Source organism: Pleurodeles waltl, chromosome 2_2 (genome assembly GCF_031143425.1).
Source record: "Pleurodeles waltl isolate 20211129_DDA chromosome 2_2, aPleWal1.hap1.20221129, whole genome shotgun sequence".
Taxonomy (NCBI): domain Eukaryota; kingdom Metazoa; phylum Chordata; class Amphibia; order Caudata; family Salamandridae; genus Pleurodeles; species Pleurodeles waltl.
In genome coordinates this window covers 36,780,835-36,804,807 of record NC_090439.1, presented here as the reverse complement: position 1 = coordinate 36,804,807, position 23,973 = coordinate 36,780,835, and positions in this window count along the sequence as shown.

The following is a 23,973-nucleotide window of genomic DNA, read 5'->3' as shown; positions in this document are numbered from 1 at the left end:
TACTTGACTGTTTTCCCCTTCCTGATTTCTTGATGTCTAGAGGAGTTTGCCGTCTTATAGATCACTCCAGTCAACTCATCGTTACCCAGAGAACTACACAATTGCCAAAGACAATGTGTTTACCCTGTGTTTTTTCCTCTAAACTGGGACCCTCTTAAGGAGATTCTTGACACTTTTCAGAACTTTTATTCTGTGGAGGTTGACACTGTCTAATGGAGGGAGTTGCCCTTTTCATGCGCACTCAAGAGGTGGGTTCAGCTTCTAGATCTTGACAGATTGGAACGCAATTAACTCATTAGGTTCAGTAAGGAAATGGTTGCTTCCCATAACCTAGAAAAAGGGTCAAAATAGTTGCACCATATAGCTCCTCTGAGTGCCACAGCAAAACATTTTTGGGAATCTCTTAAGATATATTTTGCTTTTTGCCCCCCACAGTTCAATCAAGATTAAGCCAAGTTGGATTACCTAATTAGTTTAATTTCTGGATCAGGATTGGCTTGGACATCTCCTTTAGTAACCAATTCAGAAGCATGTTTACAATCTTATGATGTCTTTTTATCACACTTTACGAAATGTTTCAAGATCCTGATTTGGAGTAGTTCTCTGAAGAAGCTTTCTGTGAAATTCAGTAAAGGAGGAATGGATGCACTGATTTATGTCACTAATTTGTGAGAGTTGGTAATTGAAATGACCTGAGTTGAGGAAAATCAGATGACATTGTTTCAACAAGGCCCAAAGGAGGAAATGAAGGACAAATTGGTTTCTTCACAGCAACCTAGCTCTTCTTCTGAAAATATTGATTTAGCATTGACTGTTGAACACTGAATATAAGAGAGACGAAGGGAAAGGAGAAACTCCTGAGGAAGATATTATGATTTTTGTACACTCATACGCTGCTAGCCAGTCTGAAAATTCTGTGGACCCATGGTCTCAGGAAGAGACAGCATAAGTTGGAAAAGTGAAGGGTTCATTGACTGAGGTTGGGAAAGAGTACTGGAGTAAGGTTTTGTTATGCCTCTATTCTGGACATATAATACTTTCCTCTGCCAAATGGCCTATGAGGAATGTTTAAAGAGTTCAAACCACTTCTGTGAAGAAAACATGAATGGTTTTCCTATAAAGGATCTCCTATGAATAATCCCATCAGACACTTGTTGCTCCTACTGTTAGGTTTGAGAACAGAAAAAAGAAAGAGCATTAAAATCTCTGCATGGGTGGATAGTGGTCCTTTGGAATGTTCATCGACCATGGTTCAGCCTTGAAAATTATATTTTTTAAGAGACTTCATAACACTCGTAAAGTGATTAGAATTGATGATGGCTCACCATACATTTTTTGTTCAATTTGAGAGCTCTCATCCTCATTGCATATTTCTTTAGGTGATCGTAAAGAAGTGTTTTTGACGTAATCGCTTCTCCTATGTATGTAGAATGTATTTGTGTGTTTTTTAAATCTTTGGGTGAAGAGGCAGTATCCATATGTCCACTGGTGTACTTGAACCATATCATTGTTATTTTAGTTTTGCCATGATCCTTGTTATGCTTCTGGAAATTAGTGATTAATGTCTGATAAGATGAGAGATTCTACAACAACTTATTAGTGACTAATCTTTCTTCAGTGTAATGTTGCTTTTCTCATTATTTCAAAATAATAAAGATTGTGAGCTCCCACCCTATTGGCAATATGAATGTGCTGTATCAACTTCAGCAACTGCTGCAACATCCATGTTTTGAACATAAGAAAGACAAAGATCTATGACCTTACTTTTTTTATTGAACGCCTAAATAAGATCACGATCAAGGACAAATGTTTTTTGCCTCCTATTAAGGACATCCTGGTGTCAGTCCATTGAACACAAGTCTTCACTAAGCTTGATGAAAGGGGGGTTTATCATCTTTTATACTAAAAGAAAGCAGCAAGTGTAAGACACTCTTTGTGGACAGTCTGAATATAGAGTAATGTAATTTCACTTGTGAAGTAATTCTAGCCTCTTTCATCACTACATGTGTTCAATATTCCAAAAAGACTTGACTTAGATTGTATTGCTTTATTTGTATGATATTTTGATACATTCAAAGACTCTATAATACTTCAAAATCATATGAGTTTGGAATTTTTGTCACTCTCTTTCTTGGGCATCTATTAATGCTTTCCTCCTGTGGGAACCTTTTGGGGCTTCCTTTCTGTAGCCACCTGCAGTGCTTTCTTTTAGGAGGCTCATTTCATGCTTTCTTTCTCTAGGTCAGACAGCACTCTTTTCCTACATGCCTCTGTAGTAGTCTCTTCTTCAAGTCTTCTGCGGTGCTGCCTTCCTTCAGGCACTTGAAGCACTGTCTTCCTGCCAGTTTTTCGGCACTCACTTTCACCAGGACCCTGCAGGGCACTCTTTCTTCTGGTTCCTTCAGCTCCTGCAGCACTCTTTTCTTCTAGGCCTGTATAAATGCTCGCTTATTCTGGAACTTGAAGTCTTCCGATTCTCAGCTGCTGCTGTACTCTCTTCAGCTTAGCCTCTGACACCAACATCTTCCTTCAGGCCCCCTGTGCAGCCAAAACCTGAAATGCTCTCTTTCTAGAGGCACCAGCAGCATTCACTTCCTCAGGCCAATGTTCCTCCAGGCCCCTTTAGTGCTCTCTTTCACCATGCACCTGCAGTGTTCTCTTGTTCTAGGCCCCTACCCCACTCTCTTTTTCCGGGCCTCTGCAGTGCCCTCTTTCATCAGAACAGTAAGGGGTGGTCAGGACAATAACAGTTCTGACCTGAAGCTCCTTAGTAAAAAATGCTTATATACAGAATGTAGCCTTCATTTATTATATGCTTATTTCAGGGATATGATTTTAAGTATGCTACAAAGGCAAACATGCAGGTTTTTTTAAACCTTACTTTCTGCTTGATCATAACTTAACTTGCCTGCTGCATTTATATTTGTGGCATCTGCCTGTTGGCATTAGTTCACACACTGCCAATGCTTACTTTTTGGGGTACAAGAGCTTAGTCTGACATGTTCCTTCTTTCCCATCCTCTTGGCAACCTCCTAGCTCAGGCAGCATCCTCTGAGCATCCAGAAGACACTGTTGAGGACAGAAAAGCAGAACATCTCAAGTCTCACACCCTACAGTCTAAAGAGTTGCTGTGATGCATGCACAGGCTGTGAAGCCAGAGACACAGCCAAGTTTCCTATACATCTTACCAAAGGCCTTACATTGCCTTGTACCACCTTGCATGACACAATGGCAATACAAGGCTTCATAAATCTGAGTTTTAGTGTAACAGAAGTAGCAACAGGGAGCACTTGACTTTGAATATAACTATCCTGTCTTTATGCTGGTGGCCTTTAAAATGGTGGCCTCTTGTGGCTGCCTGCTTTCCTGCTAGATTCCTGCTTTCTTCAGATCCTGGAACTTTTGGGAGCCGGAGGAAGACTCTGGATAGCCCTGTCAGCCTTAGGGTGGTCTTCCCCCAATCTTCTTGCATTAAGTCTCCTATTTTTCTGAATTAGATTTTGATGGCATTAGAGCTCTGTGCACGTTAGCACTGCTAACCAGTGCTAAAGTGATTCTGCTCACTCCCTGAAACATTGTAAAAATGACTTATACTTTAATTTACTCATAAGTACCTTGTAAAGTTCTATCCCATATACCCGGTGGCTATAAATTACCAGTAGACCTGCAGAACTTATTGTGCCACCCACTTACGTAGCCTCACAAGCATGTCTTAGGTCTGCCATTGCGGACTGAAGGCAGTTTTAAACTGCCAGTTAATGTGGCAATAAAAACCCACTGCCGAGCCTCAAACTCCCCTTTTACTGCACATACATCACCCCTAAGGTAGATCTGGGGTAGCAGAAAGTAGAGAGTGAATTGTAATTAACAGGTTGGGCATGCATTTTTAAATTTTACGTGTCCTGGTATTGATAAATTCCTACATTGTTTTTCACTAGTGTAAAGCCCCCCTAGGATAATATTGTGTTTCCTAATTACATTTAATAAGTGCTAAATTATGATTAGGAACAGGCATTTGATGTTTGAGAAATTGTCATTTAAAATCCTCTTTATCTGTAAAATTGGATTTGAAGTTACAATGTTGAAAATGCCACTTTTAGAAAGTTGCCATTTTCCTGCCCTACCTATTTGGCGCCTGTAGCCTGTTCCGGGGTCACATGACTGGGTGTAGTTGGCAGTTTGACCTTGTTAATTCCTCCCATGCAGCCATGCAATAGAGGGTTTGGGGTGGCCTAAATAGGCCATCACAAGCAGGATGGGGACAAAGCTGGACACAGCTCCACTTATGACTGAATTGTCTGCGCCTTGCCTTCAAAGAAAGGACTTGTCACCTCTGCATTGTTCATGCAGACAGACAGGAGCCAAGGTGGGGGGAGCAGAAAACTTCAAGCACTTTAAAGAGAATTCTCTAAAAACGACTCCCAATGCAAAAAAGGCATCAGTTATAAAAAAAATAGGACCTTCAAACTCACTAGTCACTTCATTTTCTGAACTTGTAGAAGGACTTTCAGAGGACTTCCTGCTGCTGTGTATTTCAGAGGACTGCTTTGCTGCACCTTAAATGACTGTTCTACAGGAGCCTGCCTTGAACCCTTAGAGGCCTGCTCTGCTGTCTGAGCCCTGTTTCACTGCTTAAACCTAGGACTACCAGAGTGACTCTTAGTGCTAGTTGGCCCCAGGATCAGAGCCTCAGGAATAGAAAAGTCTCCAACCACTTGAGCCGCAACTGGACCCAGCCTGAGTGAAGCCTAACTCCCCAAAGTGTGCCCACACTAAGTCCAGAACCCTTGGTAGTGTTGTTATAAGTGCCCAGAATCCATATCTTGGGACTTAGACATTTTTGGGCTAAAAGCTACACTGAAAATTAAGAGGAGACCAGGACCAACCTGCTTGTCTAGCTTCCCAAGGTGCATCACTGGTTAGCCTGGTTTCGCAGCAACTCCCAGTACGTTCTTCTCTGCAGCAGCAAATCCTTTTCAATGGTATTTGCCAAAGGGGTATCCGGCCTCATGGAACTCTTGTCTGCTACTGCCTCCTGCTGTATCCTGCTGGAGGTTTTTAACTTCCAAAAAATAAACTAAGTCCACATGTGGACATTTTCACCTCAACCTTGTCTAGGCCTCCCTGAAAGATGATCCCTCCTTCTCGGATACCACATGGAACCTTGCCTGACTCTACCTTCTTAGACAGCTTTGTGCTGAAACTTCTTTTAAGCTAAAAGGTAAGCACAACTGTGCCCAATCCACCTCTTGTATTCGGCTTGCGCTTCTTAGTGGTTGGACATATTTTTCGACTTTGACCTGGTCTCACTAGACAAGATGTCCACAGTTGGTGCCTTGATCATGTAGGTGTTAGTTGTTACCTCAAGGTTAAAAAAAAATCATCAATCTGGTTCTATTGATTGGATTTTGTAATTTTGGTGTCAAATGTTTTATTAAACTTTACTCTGTTTTTCTAAATTGGTGTGGGATTTTTCTTGTGTTGTGTTTTCACTGTATTACTGTTCTTGTGCTGCATGAATACTTTACATGTTGCCTCTAAGTGACTGCTTTTGTGCCTGGCTACCAGAGGGTTAAGCGCAGAATAATTTAGTGACCCTTGTGGTTCACCCTGACATGGATTGTGGCTGTTGCTCAAAAAGGTTTAACACCTAATCAACCCAATATTTCTCACACACCTGTTAATTAAAGCCTATAGAAAAGCCAGGAACACAGTATGATGTGCTAATAAAAAATAGTTTACTTTTCTGTGACCACTCAAAAATACCCTGTATACTTTTTCAAGAATGCCGAGGGGCAATAATTGTCATTACAGGCAAGCAAGATATTTTGGTTTCTACAAAGTCTATCATAAATCAGTGTGACGGGATAGGAGCTGGGTGCAAACTCACAGAATGTTGAGGATTGGATTGTTGAGGGAAATCCCCAGGTGGAATTCTGTGTGTGTTCTGTTGGTATAGGAGGGTTCTTGTGGCAGTTGCTGCTGGGGCACTGGAGGTTGATAGACAATAAAGAAGTTGCTCTTACCTGTTGGACCCTGAGCTTATTTTCACTGGTGATGAGTTTTCAACTTCAGCTTCCCCAGTGTGCGCCTGTGTCCACATGCTGCTGGTGTGGCGTGTGGCACTTTATTGTCTTTTCGGAGCTGGTGTGTAGTATGGTGCTTCAGCATACAGGTGACAGCTATCCTATGGTGCTCCCATATTCCACCTTCATGCCAGTGTATGTGTCAATGCCTGTCTCGTTTTGTACAATTTTACTTAAGTGAGTGCCTAGTGGCCAATTGTCCTGAGGTTCTGGACCATCAGGCCCTATCAGCTGTAGAAACATGCGCATGCACCTGCATCTTCAGTTCATCTAGATAAACCTGGTGATAGGCTGATTCTAGATCTCAAGTTGTAAAAACATTTGCTCTCTCTAGTGTTGAAGCTACCTCATCAATGTTATCCACTATCACCTCTTTATTTAGTGCCCTAAGATCAATACAGAGTTGAATATATCTGTTAGATTTTTTTGCTACTATTATGGGGGCTAACCAAGAGGTAGCTTCTACCGGTTCAATTATCCTATTTTCACAAGGCGATCAATCTCTTTCTGCACAACTTCCTTAACCTCTAATGGTATTCAGCGCACTTTTGCTGTAACTGACTGTGACTTCCATTTTCACTTAATACGATGTTAGTACCCTTTCAAACGCCCTAATTTATCATGAAATACCCCATCATACTCTTTTTAAAACTGTACATATTCATTCTCCATCTTTTGTAATTGAACCTGTGGCTCAGTATCACACACAGCTGTTTCTGATGTGGCCAACCTGGGATATCATCTCCTTTCTTAGATACATAAACCTTTGCTGCTAACATTTTCCCTCCAAGCTCAATAAAATCCATGAAGTATACCCACACCTCTACAGGTACACCTCTGTATCCCATAGGGGATATATCTATTGTATTCAATTTAATAGTGTTACTAAAGTGCGCATCAAGCGTTTGTTTTGAAATAATGGTGAGATAAACATGAATCAAATTTAATTCCCAATACAACTCCTTCTACTGTGATTTATCAGCAAGATTTCACTCTAATGACTGCACTCTTCAAATACTATTTCTTTCACCTCTTGTCTGACCTCTTTCTTCCTTTATTCATTCGACATTTTGCAATGTGCCCATTTCTTCCACATGCATTGCATTTAGATTGTAATGCAGGACATATATTCACATTTGCCTTTTGTCCTGCTCTCTCACATTGAAAACAAGTGCCTTGAAACTCTGGTTTGACTTTCCCTTCCGTCCTAGGTGTGCCCTTATTTATTATTTGACAAACTACTTCTTCTAGTCTGTCTTTTGTTTCAACTTTTAACTTGGTATTGCTGAGCTCATTTACACACTTAATCAAATGTTCTACATGTTTAGCTATTACAATCACTTCATTGAGAGGAGGCTCTTATTTTATTCAGAGATCTTCCCAGATTGTATCATTAAAACAGTTTAATACAAATTGATCATGTATACTCCCTTCTGTTGCACCCCCAAATCCATAACTTGCATCTAATCTGCAAAATAATACCTTTCCATAATTGTGCTGACCCGCGGCAGATATTGTGTGTCCAGTTTCAAAATACATATCTCATAATTATTAAGTGGTCTTTGATCTGCCACACTGAGTTCAGATAAATTTTCTAGAATCTCCTGATCCTCACAATGACGACAATGTAGTAGCAATGAATATTTATGTTCAGCACTTAAATTTGTATCACAGACACTTGAGTAGATGGCAAATATTTGTTTTCCACTTTTGTCACTTCACCCAGAGGTTCTCCTGGACTACTTAAGAAAAATGGAGGTGGAGTGACCTTTTGCATTTTACAATCTGTTGATTTATCAATATTACTTCAAAGTTAGTCACAACCTTCCCTTCATACACCAGTTTGCTAATGATAGAACACAGAAAGTTCACACATACATAAGGGTTTGTTTCAGATGTGATACGTATCACAACTGGTTTGGCAACAGCTTAAGCTCAATTACTCACTTTTCTTGAGGTAAATGCTAAATCACCCAACAAGTTCTATTCTAGGCATATTTGAAGTGTACCTGTCACCGATAACAACAGACACAGCGTGCCTGACACCAAGTCATGCAGGCCCTGACACCCCAAAAGTGTACCAATCACTCAGTCAGCCAGATTTAGTAGACTACCTCTCTCAAATAGTGTGCCTGTCACATCTCAAACTTTATCTCTCTAGACTGTTTACCAGGAACTTCAATGCTGTCTCTATCACAATGATAGGCCGACTCCCTTTTCAGACTGTTTACCATGAACTGCTCTAATGATGTGCCTATCACTGAGATAGGCGGTCTTTGACTCTGCAATCTGTTAGAAACTGTTAAATCACCTTAACCTTCGAGCTTTTATTATTTTTCCTTCTAGTTTACCGCTTTCTCAATGTATTCTTATGGCATTCTTCCCATTCTTATAAAATGGCAGTCTGCCAGCGTGATGCACGCAGACTAGTCTATTTTTGTAGAGATAGGCCTTGTTTCTCACAAAAATAAAATGGAGGCCACAATTGGGTTGGTTTTTACAGACCAGTTAAACTTGTTCCACAACCAAAACTCCTGTTTTCCATGGGAAATAGGGTGCTAGTTTATAAGTGTCACGGTGAAGCGCAAAATGCATTCCACTAGGCCTGCAACTCCGCAATGACTTCTCTCTGCCCCAATACCTCTTCAGTCGGTCAGGTGACCCACAAGCTGCCATACAGCTATTCTTCTCTTCCTGCTGACCACAGGTAATACTTATTTTGCTGCTTTCTTGAACAGCACTTTGTTGCAAGATAAAGGTAAGTGTTTGGCATGATGTGTTTGGCATGATGTTGAGGTACAGACGTCCAGCAATCATTGGATCCCCTACTCTGTCACCTTCTGTCACCAGTTTGTCATGTCTCAAAATAGTAAAAGAAGACACACACTTAGATGTTTCAGTATCCAGCATGTAAGTGCTGAAAGCAGTCAGGTCTCATGAGGATTCACAAGGTAAAGGTTCATGGAAAAGGAGCATAAGAACACACTGAACACCTGCTCACGTGAAAGATTAAGTTTGTCCATGTATCAACTTTTAAAGAATTGTATCTCATAACTTTGAAAGTATATAAAGTTTTTAAGTATATGTTCATGATGTAGTTAGGTCTGTTGATATAAAATGATTTCTATTAAAGAGGGGAGAAGTGTGGTATGACTTAACTAGTGTCTGTAAGTATAACACTCTAAGGCAGGAATTCAATGCTCCTGAAGAGAATGTTGGGAATTCTAGAGAAGGAAGATAAGTGTCCCTTCAACAAGGCATCTAAGCCTGTATCTCCTTTTAATGTAGGGCATGGTGCAGTACTTCTGCAAAAAAGAAGAGGTGTGTGTGAGGAAACCATTACATTCACTTATAGAGCTTTGAGGGGAGCTGATATCACATTCTCAATGGTAGAAAAGAAAGCTCTGGGTTTGTGGTGGGGGTCCAATATTTTAAGAACTTATGATAGGGCAAGAATTTGTTTTAAGCACAGATCACAAACCGTTGGTAGACCTCTTCACCACAAAAGAGGGTGGAAGAGCTACATCTCGTATTGCCAAATGGACTGCAAGAGTTTCATTATAAATTGGAATATGTGGCAGGAGCCAAGAACTTTGTGGCTGATTGTCTGTCCTGATTGCCACTGGAGGCAAGTGAAGATTTTTGCTAAACATAGGATGCTTTGGAGATGCTATGTACAATAAGTTCGATTCATGGCAATAGTAAAGGGTCTCTCTCTGAACGGGGTGGCTGGAAGCATTGTCTCATGGGAAGGATACTCAGGATGTGGCAGGATTTGTTGTGAATGGGTGGCTTGTTAACAAATGTAATCTTGCAGCATTGATTCCCTTTATAAGAGTTGTGGAAGAACTGTCCACATTAGGGGACAATCTGCATATGGGTGGACAGTTGATAATCCCGGGGTGCTTTCACAGGAGGGTTCTGGATTTTGCTCACAAAGGGCACGTTGGTGTCCGTGGCATGAAGCGTGTAGTGAGAGAGGATTTTTGATGGCCCAATGAGAATAATGGTTTGGAACATTGATTGTCAATGTTGTGCATGGGTCTTCAGTGACAAATCACAAGTGACATGTGTGAGAAAGTAACCTCTTTCTAGCCTTGTTACCCCCACTTTTGGCCTTTTTGTGAGTATATGTCAGGGTGTTTTTCACTGTCTCACAGGGATCCTGCTAGCCAGTGCCCAGTGCTCATAGTGAAAACCCTATGCTGTCAGTATGTTTGTTATGTGTCACTGGGATCCTGCTAGCCAGGACCCCAGTGCTCATAAGGTTGTGGCTTATATGTATGTGTTCCCTGTGTGATGCCTAACTGTCTCACTGAGGCTCTGCTAACCAGAACCTCAGTGGTTATGCTCTCTCGGCTTTACGAATTATCACTAACAGGCTAATGACCAAGTTCACCAATTCACATTGGCATACTGTAACACCCTTATAATTCCCTAGTATATGGTACTGTGGTACCCAGGGTATTGGGGTTCCCGGAGATCCCTATGGGCTGCAGCATTTCTTTTGCCACCCATAGGGAGATCTGACAATTCCTACACAGGCCTGCCAGTGCAGCCTGAGTGAAATAACGTCCACTTTATTTCACAGCCATTTACCACTGCACTTAAGTAAGTTATAAGTCACCTATATGTCTAACCTTCACCTGGTGAAGGTTGGGTGCAAAGTTACTTAGTGTGAGGGCACCCTGGCACTAGCCAAGGTGCCCCCACATCGTTCAGGGCAAATTCCCCAGACTTTGTGAGTGCGGGGACACCATTACATGCGTGCACTGTACATAGGTCTCTACCTATGTACAGCATCACAACGGTAACTCCGAACATGGCCATGTAATATGTCTAGGATCATGGAATTGTCACCCCAATGCCATTCTGGCATTGGGGGACAATTCCATGATCCCCCGGGTCTCTAGCACAGAACCCGGGTACTGCCAAACTGCCTTTCCGGGGTTTTCACTGCTGCTGCTGCCAACCACTCAGACAGGTTTCTGCCCTCCTGGGGTCCAGCCAGGCCTGGCCCAGGAAGGCAGAACAAAGGACTTCCTCAGAGAGAGGGTGTTACACCCTCTCCCTTTGGAAATAGGTGTCAGGGCTGGGGAGGAGTAGCCTCCCCCAGCCTCTGGAAATGCTTTTATGGGCACAGATGGTGCCCATTTCTGCATAAGCCAGTCTACACCGGTTCAGGGATCCCCCAGCCCTGCTCTGGCGCGAAACTGGACAAAGGAAAAGAGAGTGACCACTCCCCTGACCTGCACCTCCCAGGGGAGGTGCCCAGAGCTCCTCCAGCGTGCCCCAGACCTCTGCCATCTTGGATTCAGAGGTGTGCTGGCACACTGGACTGCTCTGAGTGGCCAGGGCCAGCAGGTGACGTCAGAGACTCCTTCTGATAGGCTCTTACCTTTCTTACTAGCCTATCCTCCTTCCTAGGTAGCCAAACCTCCTTTTCTGGCTATTTAGGGTCTCGGCTTTGGGGAATTCTTCAGATACCGAATGCAAGAGCTCACCAAAGTTCCTCTGCATTTCCCTCTTCACCTTCTGCCAAAGGATCAACCGCTGACTGCTCAGGACGCCGGCAAAACCGCAACAAAGTAGCAAAGATGACTACTGCAACCTTGTATCGCTTCATCCTGCCGGCTTTCTCGCCTGTTTCCTGGTGGTGCATGCTCTGGGGGTAGCCTGCCTCCTTCTTGCACCAGGAGCTCTGAAGAAATCTCCTGTGGGTCGACGGAATCTTCCCCCTGCAACCGCAAGCAACAAAGACTGCATCACCAGTCCTCTGGGTCCCCTCTCAGCACGACAAGCATGGTCCCTGGAACTCAGCAACTCTGTCCAAGTGACGCCCACAGTCCAGTGACTCTTCAGTCCAAGTTTGGTGGAGGCAAGTCCTTGCCTCCCCACGCTAGACTGCATTGCTGGGTACCGCATGATTTGCAGCTGCTCCAGCTCCTGTGCACTCTTCCCAGATTTCCTTCATGCACAGCCAAGCCTGGGTCCCCGACACTCTAACCTGCAGTGCACAACCTTCTGAGTTGTCCTCCGGCGTCGTGGGACTCCCTTTTCTGACTTCGGGTGGACTCCGGTTCACTCCTCTTCTAAGTGCCTGTTCTGGTACTTCTGCGGGTGCTGCCTGCTTCTGTGAGGGCTCCCTGACTTGCTGGTCGCCCCCTCTGTCTCCTCATCCAAGTGGAGACATCCTGGTCCCTCCTGGGCCACAGCAGCATCCAAAAACCCTAACCGCAACCCTTGCAGCTAGCAAGGCTTGTTTGTGGTCTTTCTGCGTGGGAACAACTCTGCAAGCTTCTTCACGACGTGGGACATCCATCCTCCAAAGGGGAAGTTCCTAGTCCTCTTCGTTCTTGCAGAACACCAAGCGTCTTCCATCCGGTGGCAGCTTCCTTGCATCCTCAGCTGGCATTTCCTGGGCATCTGTCCACTCTCGACACTGTAGCAACTCTTGGACTTGGTCCCCTTGTCTTACAGGTACTCAGGTCCGGAAATCCACTGTTGTTGCATTGCTGGTGTTGGTCTTCCTTGCAGAATCCCCCTATCACGACTTCTGTGCTCTCTGGGGGTTGTAGGTGCACTTTACACCTACCTTACAGCGTCTTTGGGTGGGCTATTTTTCTAACCCTCACTGTTTTCTTACAGTCCCAGTGACCCTCTACAAGCTCACATAGGTTTGGGGTCCATTCGTGGTTCGCATTCCACATTTGGAGTATATGGTTTGTGTTGTCCCTATACCTATGTGCTCCTATTGCAATCTAATGTAACTTTACACTGCTTGCATTACTTCCTTTTGCTATTACTGCATATTTTTGGTATTGTGTACATATATCTTGTGTATATTTGTCATCCTCATACTGAGGGTACTCACTGAGATACTTTTGACATATCGTCGTAAAAATAAAGTACCTTTATTTTTTGTATATCTGTGTATTGTGTTTTCTTATGATATTGTGCATATGACACCAGTGGTATAGTAGGAGCTTTGCATGTCTCCTAGTTCCGCCTAAGCTGCTCTGCTATAGCTACCTTCTATCAGCCTAAGCTGCTAGAAACACCTCTTCTACACTAATAAGGGATAACTGGACCTGGCACAAGGTGTAAGTACCTCTGGTACCCACTACAAGCCAGGCCAGCCTCCTACAACATGCCCTTCTCTGTCACTTCTGTTCTAGTCAAAGATGCACCAAGATGCAAAGTGGCATTTCATGTGGCAGGACCTTTTGGAAGCCTTGTGTTGTTTCCTTTGTCATCGCATTACTTGAAGTGGAAAAAAAATTGGCCACCCTGCAATTGAAGGAATTTGATGGGAACTCCATGGGAGACATATAAAAAGTGACGCACCGGCGGCACAAGGGGCTTGTAAATAAGCCACAAATTTCTTCAACTTCACGAGTAGAGGTCAAATTCTTTCCAGGCCAATATTTAATAACTAATAAAGTGCATTTATCAGTACAAAAACATACCTTTTATTAAAGCAGACTCTAAACAACAAGAATGTAGATTTTCCCAGAAGTGTCAGAAAGCTACTTCGGCAGGTGATACCAGCTGGCTGCCATCTTTTAATATTTGGCAGGAGAATGTTAAATTAATTGCATGTCTGGAAGAGTGTTTGAACCCATTACATCTACATTCCCTGTTGCTTTCAAGGTGCACCTTTTCCGTATGTTATTGGTTGTCTGCGTTAATATGTCAGTTTAGTGGAGGATTTTAGTGGCCCTCTGATCAAAAATAATAGTGAAAGTCGTATGCCCGTCCATTTCCTTACTTTATTTATTACACCCAAATATGCTTCGGTTTTGGCAGATTATATGACTAAATGACCCCAAATGAAGTGTGTAGAGGACATAAATTCTGTTGCAGTCATTAGCTCCTTCAGGGAAGTATTTATAAGATGATAATTCCCAGAACTAGTGAGCGATAATGGCACTCAGCTAGTGTCACAGGAAATGAAGAATTTCCTATGAAATTCAGGCATAAAACACATACGAACTTCCTTATACCATCCGCATAGTAATGGTTTAGTGATGGGAGTAAACTACGTCATCAAGGACCAGTTACAGTTTTCACTTATTAATGGGCTACACTGGAGCTTGATGATTGATGATATGTTATGGGCCATGAGAAGAATCCCTCAGATAAGTACAGGTATGTCTCCTTTTAAATGACTTAGAGGTAGGGATGTGGGGTCCAAATTGAGCAATGAATGGATATGGAGAAAAACTGTTGACTTAGCAAAAATTGCAGGCATGGTGAATGTGAGAGCTGCAGTACAGGAGAAGTATAGTACAGCGGATGACCAACACAGAACCTTGACCATTTATATTGGTGGCTGACTGAGAATTAAGAGACTTTGGACTATATTTATGTGTTTTTTGCGCTGTATTTATGTCATTTTTTGACACAAAAGTGGCGCAAATTTATGAAATACAATTATATTTTGTAAACTTGTGCCGCTTTTGCATCAAAAAATTATGCAAATGCTGCACAAAAAAAGTATAAATATGGACCTTGGTTTTGTTAGCAAATGTTTTTTTTATGCACCTATTCATGTGAGACACGTGAAAGATCATGTGGTTGTGCTGGAAAACTGCAAAATGTGGAATAAATACCTTGTCTCAGTTGTACCAAAATCCAAAGCTAGTACATGCATATTTAAATGGGAGTGCTAACCAACACTGAGCCAGATAAAAATTGTTGCAATAAGAAATTCCCGTGTAGAGTGAGCTGAAGTCCTGTGAAGTTTACAGACTATGCTATGTACCATCTTGCCTGGCATGCTACCCCCATGTTTACATGTATGTCAGTTTGTTTTTGCCTGTCTCACTGGGAGCCTGCTAGCCAGGACCCCATAGCTCATAGCTTGTGGCCTGAATGTGTATACCTGTGTAGTGACTAACTGTGTCACTGAGGCTCAGCTAATCAGAACCTCAGTGCTTATGTTCTCTCTGCCTTAAAATTTGTCACTATAGGCTAGTGACCACTTTTACCAATTTCAATTAGCACACTGGAACACCCTTATAATTCCCTAGTATATGGTACCTAGGTACCCAGGGTATTGGGGTTCCAAGAGATCCCTATGGGCTGCAGCATTTCTTTTGCCACCCATAGGGAGCTCAGACAAACCTTTACACAGGACTGCCACTGCAACCTTAGTGAAATAATGCACATGTTATTTCACAGCCATTTTCACTGCACTTAAGTAACTTATAAGTCACCTATATGTCTAACATTCACTTGCTGAAGGTTAGGTGCAAAGTTACTAAGTGTGAGGGCACCCTTGCACTAGCAAAGGTGCCCCCACATAGTTCAGGTCCATTTTCCCAGACTTTGTGAGTGCAGGGACACCATTACACGCCTGCACTGCATATAGGTCAATACCTACCTATATGTAGCTTCACAATGGTAACTCCGAACATGGCCATGTAACATGTCTAAGATCTTGGAATTGTCCCCATATGCCAAATTTGGTATTGGGGAGCCAATTCCATGCAGCCTCAAGACTCCACTATTGACCCCGGGTACTGCAAAACCAGCTCTCTGGGGTATTCTCTGCAGCTACCGCTGCTGCCCCACCACAGACAGGGTTCTTCCCTCCTGGGGTGTGAGCAGCCCAGTCCCAGGAAGGCAGAACAAAGAATTTCCTCTGAGAGATGCTGTTACACCCTCACCCCTTTGGAAATAGATGGTAAAGGCTGGGGATGGGTAGCCTCTCCCAGCCTCTGGAAATGCTTTGAAGGGCACAGATGGTGCCCTCCTTGCATAAGCCAGTCTACACCGGTTTAGGGAACCCCCAGTCCCTGCTCTGGCACGAAACTGGACAAAGGAATGGGGAGTGACCACTCCCCTGTCCATCACCACCCCAGGGGTGGGGCCCAGAGCTCGTCCAGTGTGCCCCAGACCTCTGCCATCTTGTTTCCAGAGGTGTGAGGGCACTCTGGAGACCTCTGAGTGGCCAGTGCCAGCAGGTGACGTCAGAGACCCCTCCTGATAGGTGCTTACCTGACTAGGTGGCCAATCCTCCTCCTAGGGCTATTTAGGGTCTCTCCAGTGAGCATTTCCTCAGATAACGACTTGCAAGAATTCACCAGGGTTCCTCTGAACTTCTCTCTTTGACTTCTGCTAAGGATCGACTGCTGACTGCTCCAGGATGCCTGCAAAACTGCAACAAAGTAGCAAGAAGACTACCAGCGACATTGTAGCGCCTAATCCTGCCGGATTTCTTGACTGTTTCCTGGTGGTGCATGCTCTGGGGGCTGCCTTCCTTCACCCTGCACTGGAAGCCATGAAGAAATCTCCCATGGGTCGACAGAATCTTCCCCCTGCTTCACCAGGCACCAAACTTCAGCTTCACCAGTACTCTGGGACCCCTCTCATCCTGAAGAGCATTGCCCCTGGAACACAGGTGGTGTACCGAAGTGACCCAGACTGTCCAGTGGTCCAATTTGAATTGAATTTGGAGGAGGTAAGTCCTTGCCTCCCCTTGCAAGAAAGTAATCCTGTGCCCCATGTGAACTGCAGCTACAAGGGCTTATGTGCACATTTCCAAGAAATCCTGCATGCACAGCCAAGCCTAGGTCCCCAGCACTCTGTCCTGTGATGCTCAGCTCCCTGAGTTGATCTCCGGTGTTGTGGGACCTCCTTTTGCAGTGTTAAGATGACCACTGTATTCAGACATCTTGAACCCATGTTCAAGGACTTCTGCGGGTGCTTCCTGCTTGTGTGTGGGCTCTCTACATTGCTGTGGGCCCGCTCTGTCTCCTTTCCCAAGTGGCAACATCCTGGTCCTTCCAGGGCCCAGGCAGTACCCTTTTTCTTCAATTGTGACTCTTGCAGCTAGCAAGGCTTGTGTGTGGTATTTTGCCAAGGAAACAACTCTGCATCCTCCAGCACGCGGTAGAACATCTTCTGCACAAAGGAGAAGTTCCTAGCTCCTTTCGCTGTTGCAGAATCTTCAGCTTCTTCCATCCAGAGGTAGCCATTTTGCACCTTCATCCGGGGTTTAGTGGGCTCCTGCCCCCAAGGACACTTTCGCGACTCTTGGACTTAGTCCCCTTCCTTTGCAGGTCCTCAGGTCCAGGAATCCACCTTCAGTGCTTTGCAGTCTGTTGTGGTCTTTGCAAAATTCCTTATCACGGCTTTAGTGTGTTTCTGGGGAAATAGTATTACTTTACTCCTATTTCCCAGAGTCTTGGGGTGGGGTATCTTGGACACCCTTAGTGTTTTCATATGCTCCAAGCGACCCCCTACACACTACACTAGCCTGGGGGTCCATTTGTGGTTCTCATACCACTTTCTTAGCACATGGTTTGTGTTGCCCCTAGGCCTATTGCATCCTATTGTATTCTATAGTGTTTGCACTACTTCCTGACTGTTTTACTTACCTGATTTTGGTTTGTGTGTATATTTTGTGTATTTTACTTACCTCCTAAGGGACTATATCCTCTGGGATATTTTTTGCACATTGTCACTAAAATAAAGTATCTTTATTTTTAGTAACTCTGAGTATTGTCTTTCTTTTGATATAGTACCTATATGATATAAGTGGTATAGTAGGAGCTTTGCATGTCTCCTAGTTTGGCCTTGGCTGCTCTGCTATAGCTACCTCTATCAGCCTAAGCTGTTAGAACACTACTAATCTACTAATAAGGGATAACTGGACCTGGCACAAGGTGTAAGTACTGTTGGTACCCACTATAAGCCAGGCCAACCTCCTACATTGGTGGTGCAGCGGTGGGATAAGTACTTGTAACTGCTTTACCACTTTGTCATTGGTGCTTTTAATAAAAAAACATATTCTAAATACTTAGAAATATACACAAGTAACCTTAACAGTCTTACTTTCTCTCTAAAAACTTTCTAAAAACATTCAAAAAAGTTTGAAAAAGTTTTTCTCTTTTCTTTAAAAATGTTCTAAACTTTTTTCTCTCTCCCTAACCTCTTTCTTTCCACTATGTCTGTGGTAGAGGCCTCCCAAAGTTGTGAAGACAATTTATGAGTATCTAATCTTTAAAAGTTTGAGGGTCTCTGTGTAGAAAGGAGTTTAGGGATTGGTAAGAACCCTGCCAAGGATCTCCTTCTTAGGCTTCTCCTTGAAAGTGACCAGAGTCAGACTGGTCAAACACAGGATCAGGAGGTAGAGGAGGGGGGTACCCAGATAGTTTCAGGGGAGGACCCTGAGGTCTCTGGGGAGAGTACTTACAAAGACCTATCAGTTATCAGGCCACCTAGTGAAGCTGGTAGTGGGAGGAGGTTACACATCAGTAGGGCACCTTTCACTCCAAAAGGCCAGGTTACTAGGGTTCAGGTAGTTAGAGAAAGGTCCACTTCTGCTAATTCTCATATTACCTCTGTGTCATAGAATTCCCAAACCTCCCACCCTGAGGATAACACCCTACACAGGGAACTCAGAAAGCTGAGGTTTGAAGAGGCCAGGTTGAGGCTAAGACAGCAGCAGTTGGCCTTAGACAGGGAGTCTCTAGATGTACAGAGGAAAAGACAGAAGTTGGGGTTAGTTCCCCATGGTGGCAGCAATCTTGATAGTCATCCTGTTAGAGAAACAGATTTAAGAAACCTGCACAAGATTGTCCCCCCTTACAAAGAGGGGGATGACATAAACAAGTGGTTTTCTGCACTTGAGAGGGCCAGTATGGTACAGTTGGTCCCTCAAAGGCAGTGGGCTGCTATATTGTGGCTATCTTTCACTGGCAAAGGTAGGGACAGTCTCCTTATTGTCAGGGAGAGCGATGCCAACAATTAAAAAGTTTTGAAAGATGCACTCTTAGATGGATTTGGCTTAACCACTGAACAATACAGGGTAAAGGTCAGAGATACTAGAAAAGACTCCTCTCAAGACTGGACAGACTTTGTAGACTGTTCAGTGAAGGCCTTGGAGGGATGGTTACATGGCAGTAAGGTGACTGACTATGAAAGCCTGTATAGTCTTATTTTGAGAGAGCATATTTTGAATAATTCTGTGTCTGACTTGTTGCATCAGTACTTGGTAGACTCAGATCTGACCTCTCCCCAAGAATTGGGAAGGAAGGCAGACAAATGGGTCAGAACAAGAGTGAGCAGAAAAGCTCATACTGGTGGTGACAAGGATGGCAAGAAGAAGGATGGTAAGTCTTCTGACAAGGGTGGGGACAAAGACAAAAATAATTCTGAGTCTTCATCAGGCCCACAAAAATCTTCTGGGGGAGGTGGGTCCAAATCCTCTTCATAAAATTAAAAGAAGCCATGGTGGTATTCATGTAAAAGTAAAGGTCATTGGGCTAGTGATTCCACTTGTCCAAAGAAAAACACCAAGGCTCCCACCACCACAACCCCAACTGCGTCCTCTAGTGCCCCTAGTAATAGCAGTGGTGGTGGGAAGAATGCTACAAATAGCCAATCAAAGGGTGTAGCTGGGCTCACCATTGGTAATGTAGTTAGGGTTGGTCTTGTTAGGGAGACCACAGAGGCTGTTTCAGTCTCTGAGGGTGGTATTGATTTTGCCACCTTGGTTGCTTGTCCCCTTAATATGGGTAAGTACAAGCAACTACCCCTAATAAATGGTGTTGAGGTTGAGGCCTACAGGGACACAGGAGCCAGTGTCACAATGGTGATAGAGAAACTGGTTGCCCCTGAACAACACCTATTTGGTCAGCAGTACCAAGTGACTGATGCTCATAACAACACTCTTAGCCACTCTATGGCTGTTGTGAATCTCGACTGGGAAGGGGTTACTGGCCCAAAGAAAGTTGTGGTAGCCCTTGATTTACCTGTAGACTGCTTTCTAGGAAATGATTTGGAAACATTAGCTTTGGCTGAAGTGGAGTTAGAGGCTCATGCAGCAATGCTTGGCATTCCAGGGCATGTCTTTGCTCTCACAGGGGCTCAGGCCCATGAGCAAGGAGGACAGGGAAACTTAGATCCTGGAAAAATGGACCAAGTGCTCCCAAAGGCTAGGGGTAGAAAGGGCAAATCTGTGTCCACTATCTCTCCCTCTCCAGAAGAAGAGGAATCCTCTCCCTGGGCATAACCTACACCAGATGAGCTGGCAGCATACACTGCTGAGCTTTTGGGTGCAGTGAGGGCTACTAGGGAAGAGCTGAGTGTGGCACAGCACACCTGTCCCCCACTAGAGGGTTTAAGACAGCAAGCTGCCAAACAGCAGAATGGGGATGTCACTGATAGCCACAAAGTATATTGGGAAGATAACCTTCTCTACACTGAGTCAAGCCTCAGATTGGTCATCCCTTTGCAGTATAGGGAGTTTCTTCTGACATTGGCACATGACATTCCTTTGGCTGGGCATTTGAGCCAGAGTAAAACTTGGGACATACTTGTTCCAGTGTTTCACTGGCCTCATATGTCAGAGGACACCAAGGAGTTTTGTCACTCCTGTGTGACCTGCCAAGTCAGTGGCAAGACTGGTGGCACACCTAAGGCCCCCTTAATTCTACTCCCAGTGGTTGGGGTGCTCTTTGAGAGGGTAGGGGTTGACATTGTTGGCCCCCTTGACCCTCCAACAGCTTCAAGAAATACCCTTTTCCTTGTGGTAGTGGACCATGCCACTAGGTATCCAGAAGCTATACCCTTAAGGACCACTACAGCTCCTGCAGTGGCAAAATCCCTTCTGGCAAATATTTTCCAGAGTGGGTTTCCCTAAGGAAGTGGTATCAGACAGAGGTAGTAACTTCATGTCTGCATATCTCAAGCCAATGTGGAAGGAGTGTGGTGTTACCTACAAGATCACCACCCCTTATCATCCACAAACAAATGGTTTGGTTGAGAGGTTTAATACAACTCTCAAAGGCATGATCATGGGACTCTCTGAAAAACTCAGGAGGAGATGGGAAGCTCTGTTGCCATTCCTCCTTTTTGTTTATAGGGAGGTACCCCAGAAAGGAGTGGGCTTCAGCCCCTTTGAACTCCTCTTTGGATACCCTGTAAGAGTTCCCCTTGCTCTTGTGAAGGAGGGTTGGGAACAACCTTTAAACGCCCCCAAGAAAGACATTGTGGACTATGTATTTAGCCTCAGATCAAGGATGGCTGAGTACATGAAAAAGGCCAGCAAAAACCTTCAGGCCAGCCAAGAGCTCCAAAAGCAATGGCATGACCAGAAGGCTATCCTGACTCAGTACCACCCAGGACAGAAGGTGTGGGTATTGGAGCCTGTGGCACCAAGAGCACTCCAAAACAAATGGAGTGGACCCCATCTCAGTGTGGAGAAGAAAGGTGCGGTCACCTATTTGGTAGACATGGGCACTGCCAGAAGTCCCCTTAGGGTGCTTCATGTCAATCGCCAGAAACCTTACTGTGACAGGGCTGACTTAACCCTGCTCCTGGCCACAGATGAGGGGGAGGAGGAAGGGAGTGACCCTCTCCCTGATCTCTTCTCCACCACTGAAGCTGAAGGCTTAGTGGAGGGAGTTGTATTGGCAGATTGCCATACTGCTGAGCAGAACAACTGCATAAATCTCCTTGATCAGTTCTCTGACCTCCTCTCACTGATTCCAGGCACAACTACCTGGTATGAGCACACAGTTGACACTGGAGACAGTTTACCTGTCAAAATTAAAATTTATAGACAGCCTGACCATGTCAGAGATTGTATTAAACAAGAGGTGCAGAAAATTTTGGATCTTGGAGTAATTGAACCTTCTGAAAGCCCCTGGGCTAGCCCAATGGTGCTTGTCCTGAAACCTCATAGTAAAGATGGTAAAAAGGAAATGAGGATTTGGGTTGACTATAGAGGTCTCAATCAAGTAACAAAAACTGATGCTCACCCTATACCCAGGGCAGATGAGCTGATAGATACACTGGCTTCTGTCAAGGATCTAAGCACTCTTGATTTAACTGCAGGGTATTGGAAGATTAAGTTATCAGAAGATGCTAAACCAACAACAGCATTTTCAACCATTGGAGGGCACTATCAGTTCACTGTTATGCCCTTTGGATTGAAAAATGCACCTGCCACTTTTCAGAGGTTGGTGAATACAGTCCTCCAAAGATTGGAAACCTTTAGTGCAGCATATCTAGACGATATAGCTGTCTTTAGCTCCACCTGGGATGATCACCTGGTCCACCTGTGGAAAGTTTTGGATGCCCTGCAAAAGGTAGGCCTCACTATCAAGGCTTCAAAGTGCCAGAAAGGGCAGGGAAAAGTGGTTTATCTGGGCCATCTGTTAGGTGGGGAACAGATTGCACCACTGCAGGGGAAGATCCAAACCATTATGGAATGGGCTCACCCTACAACTCAAACCCAAGTGACAGCCTTCCTAGGCTTCACAGGGTACTACAGGAGGTTCATGAAGAATTATGGCACTATAGCTGCCCCTCTTAATGACCTCACATCAAAGAAGATGCCTAAAAAGGTATTATGGACAGCTAGATGTCAAAAGGCTTTTGATGAGCTCAAACAGGCCAAAATTCATAGTTCAAACTGATGCTTCTGAGTTAGGGGTAGAGACAGTTCTATCATAGCTTAACACTGAGGGCCAGGATCAACCTGTTGCTTTTATCAGCAGGATGTTGACCCCTAGAGAAAAGCGTTGGTCTGCCATAGAGAGGGAGACCTTTGCTGTGGTCTGGGCCTTGAAAAAGTTGAGACCATACCTCTTTGGTACTCACTTTATTGTTCAAACAGACCACAAACCTCTATTATGGCTTAATCAAATGAAAGGTGAAAACCCTAAATTGTTGAGGTGGTCCATCTCCCAACAGGGAATGGACTATACAGTGGAACATAGACCTGGGAGTACCCACTCCAATGCGGATGGACTCTCCAGATATCGCCACTTAGACAATGAAGACTCATCTGGGCAAGGTTAGCCTTATTGTCCTTCGTTTGGGGGGGTTGTGTAGGAAAGTACCATCTTGCCTGGCATTTTTACATGTATGTCAGTTTGTTTTTGCCTGTCTCACTGGAATCCTGCAAGCCAGGACCCCAGCGCTCATAGTTTGTGGCCTGAATGTGTATACCTGTGTAGTGACTAACTGTGTCACTGAGGCTCTGCTAATCAGAACCTCAATGCTGAAGCTCTCTCTGCCTTTAAGTTTGTCACTATAGGCTAGTGACCACTTTTACCAATTTCAATTAGCACACTGGAACACCCTTACAATTCCCTAGTATATGGTACTTAGGTACCCAAGGTATTGGGGTTCCAAGAGATTGCTATGGGCTGCAGCATTTCTTTTGCCACCCATAGGGAGCTCAGACAAACCTTTACACAGGACTGCCACTGCAGCCTGAGTGAAATAACGCACACATTATTTCACAGCCATTTTCACTGCACTTAAGTAACTTATGAGTCACCAATATGTCTAACCTTCACTTGCTGAAGGTTAGGTGCGAAGTTACTAAGTGTGAGGGCACCCTTGCACTAGCAAAGGTGCCCTCACATAGTTCAGGGCCATTTCCCTGGACCTTGTGAGGCAGGGGCACCATTACACGCATGCACTACATATAGGTCAATACCTATATGTAGCTTCACAATGGTAACTCCGAACATGGCCATGTAACATGTCTAAGATCATGAAATTGTCCCCCCATGCCAAATATGGTACTGGGGAGCCAATTCCATGCATCCCCGGGGCTCCACTATGGACCCTGGGTACTGCCAAACCAGCTCTCTGGGGTTTTCTCTGCAGCTACCACTGCTGCCACCCCACAGACAGGGTTCTGCCCTCCTGGGGTCTGGGTAGCCCAGTCCCGGGAAGGCAGAACAAAGAATTTCCTTTGAGAGAGGGTGTTACACCCTCTCCCCTTGGAAATAGGTGTAAATGCTGGGGAGGGGTATCCTCTCCCAGCCTCTGGAAATGCTTTGAAGGGCACAGATGGTGCCCTCCTTGCATAAGCCAGTTTGCACTGGTTTAGGGAATCCCCAGTCCCTGCTCT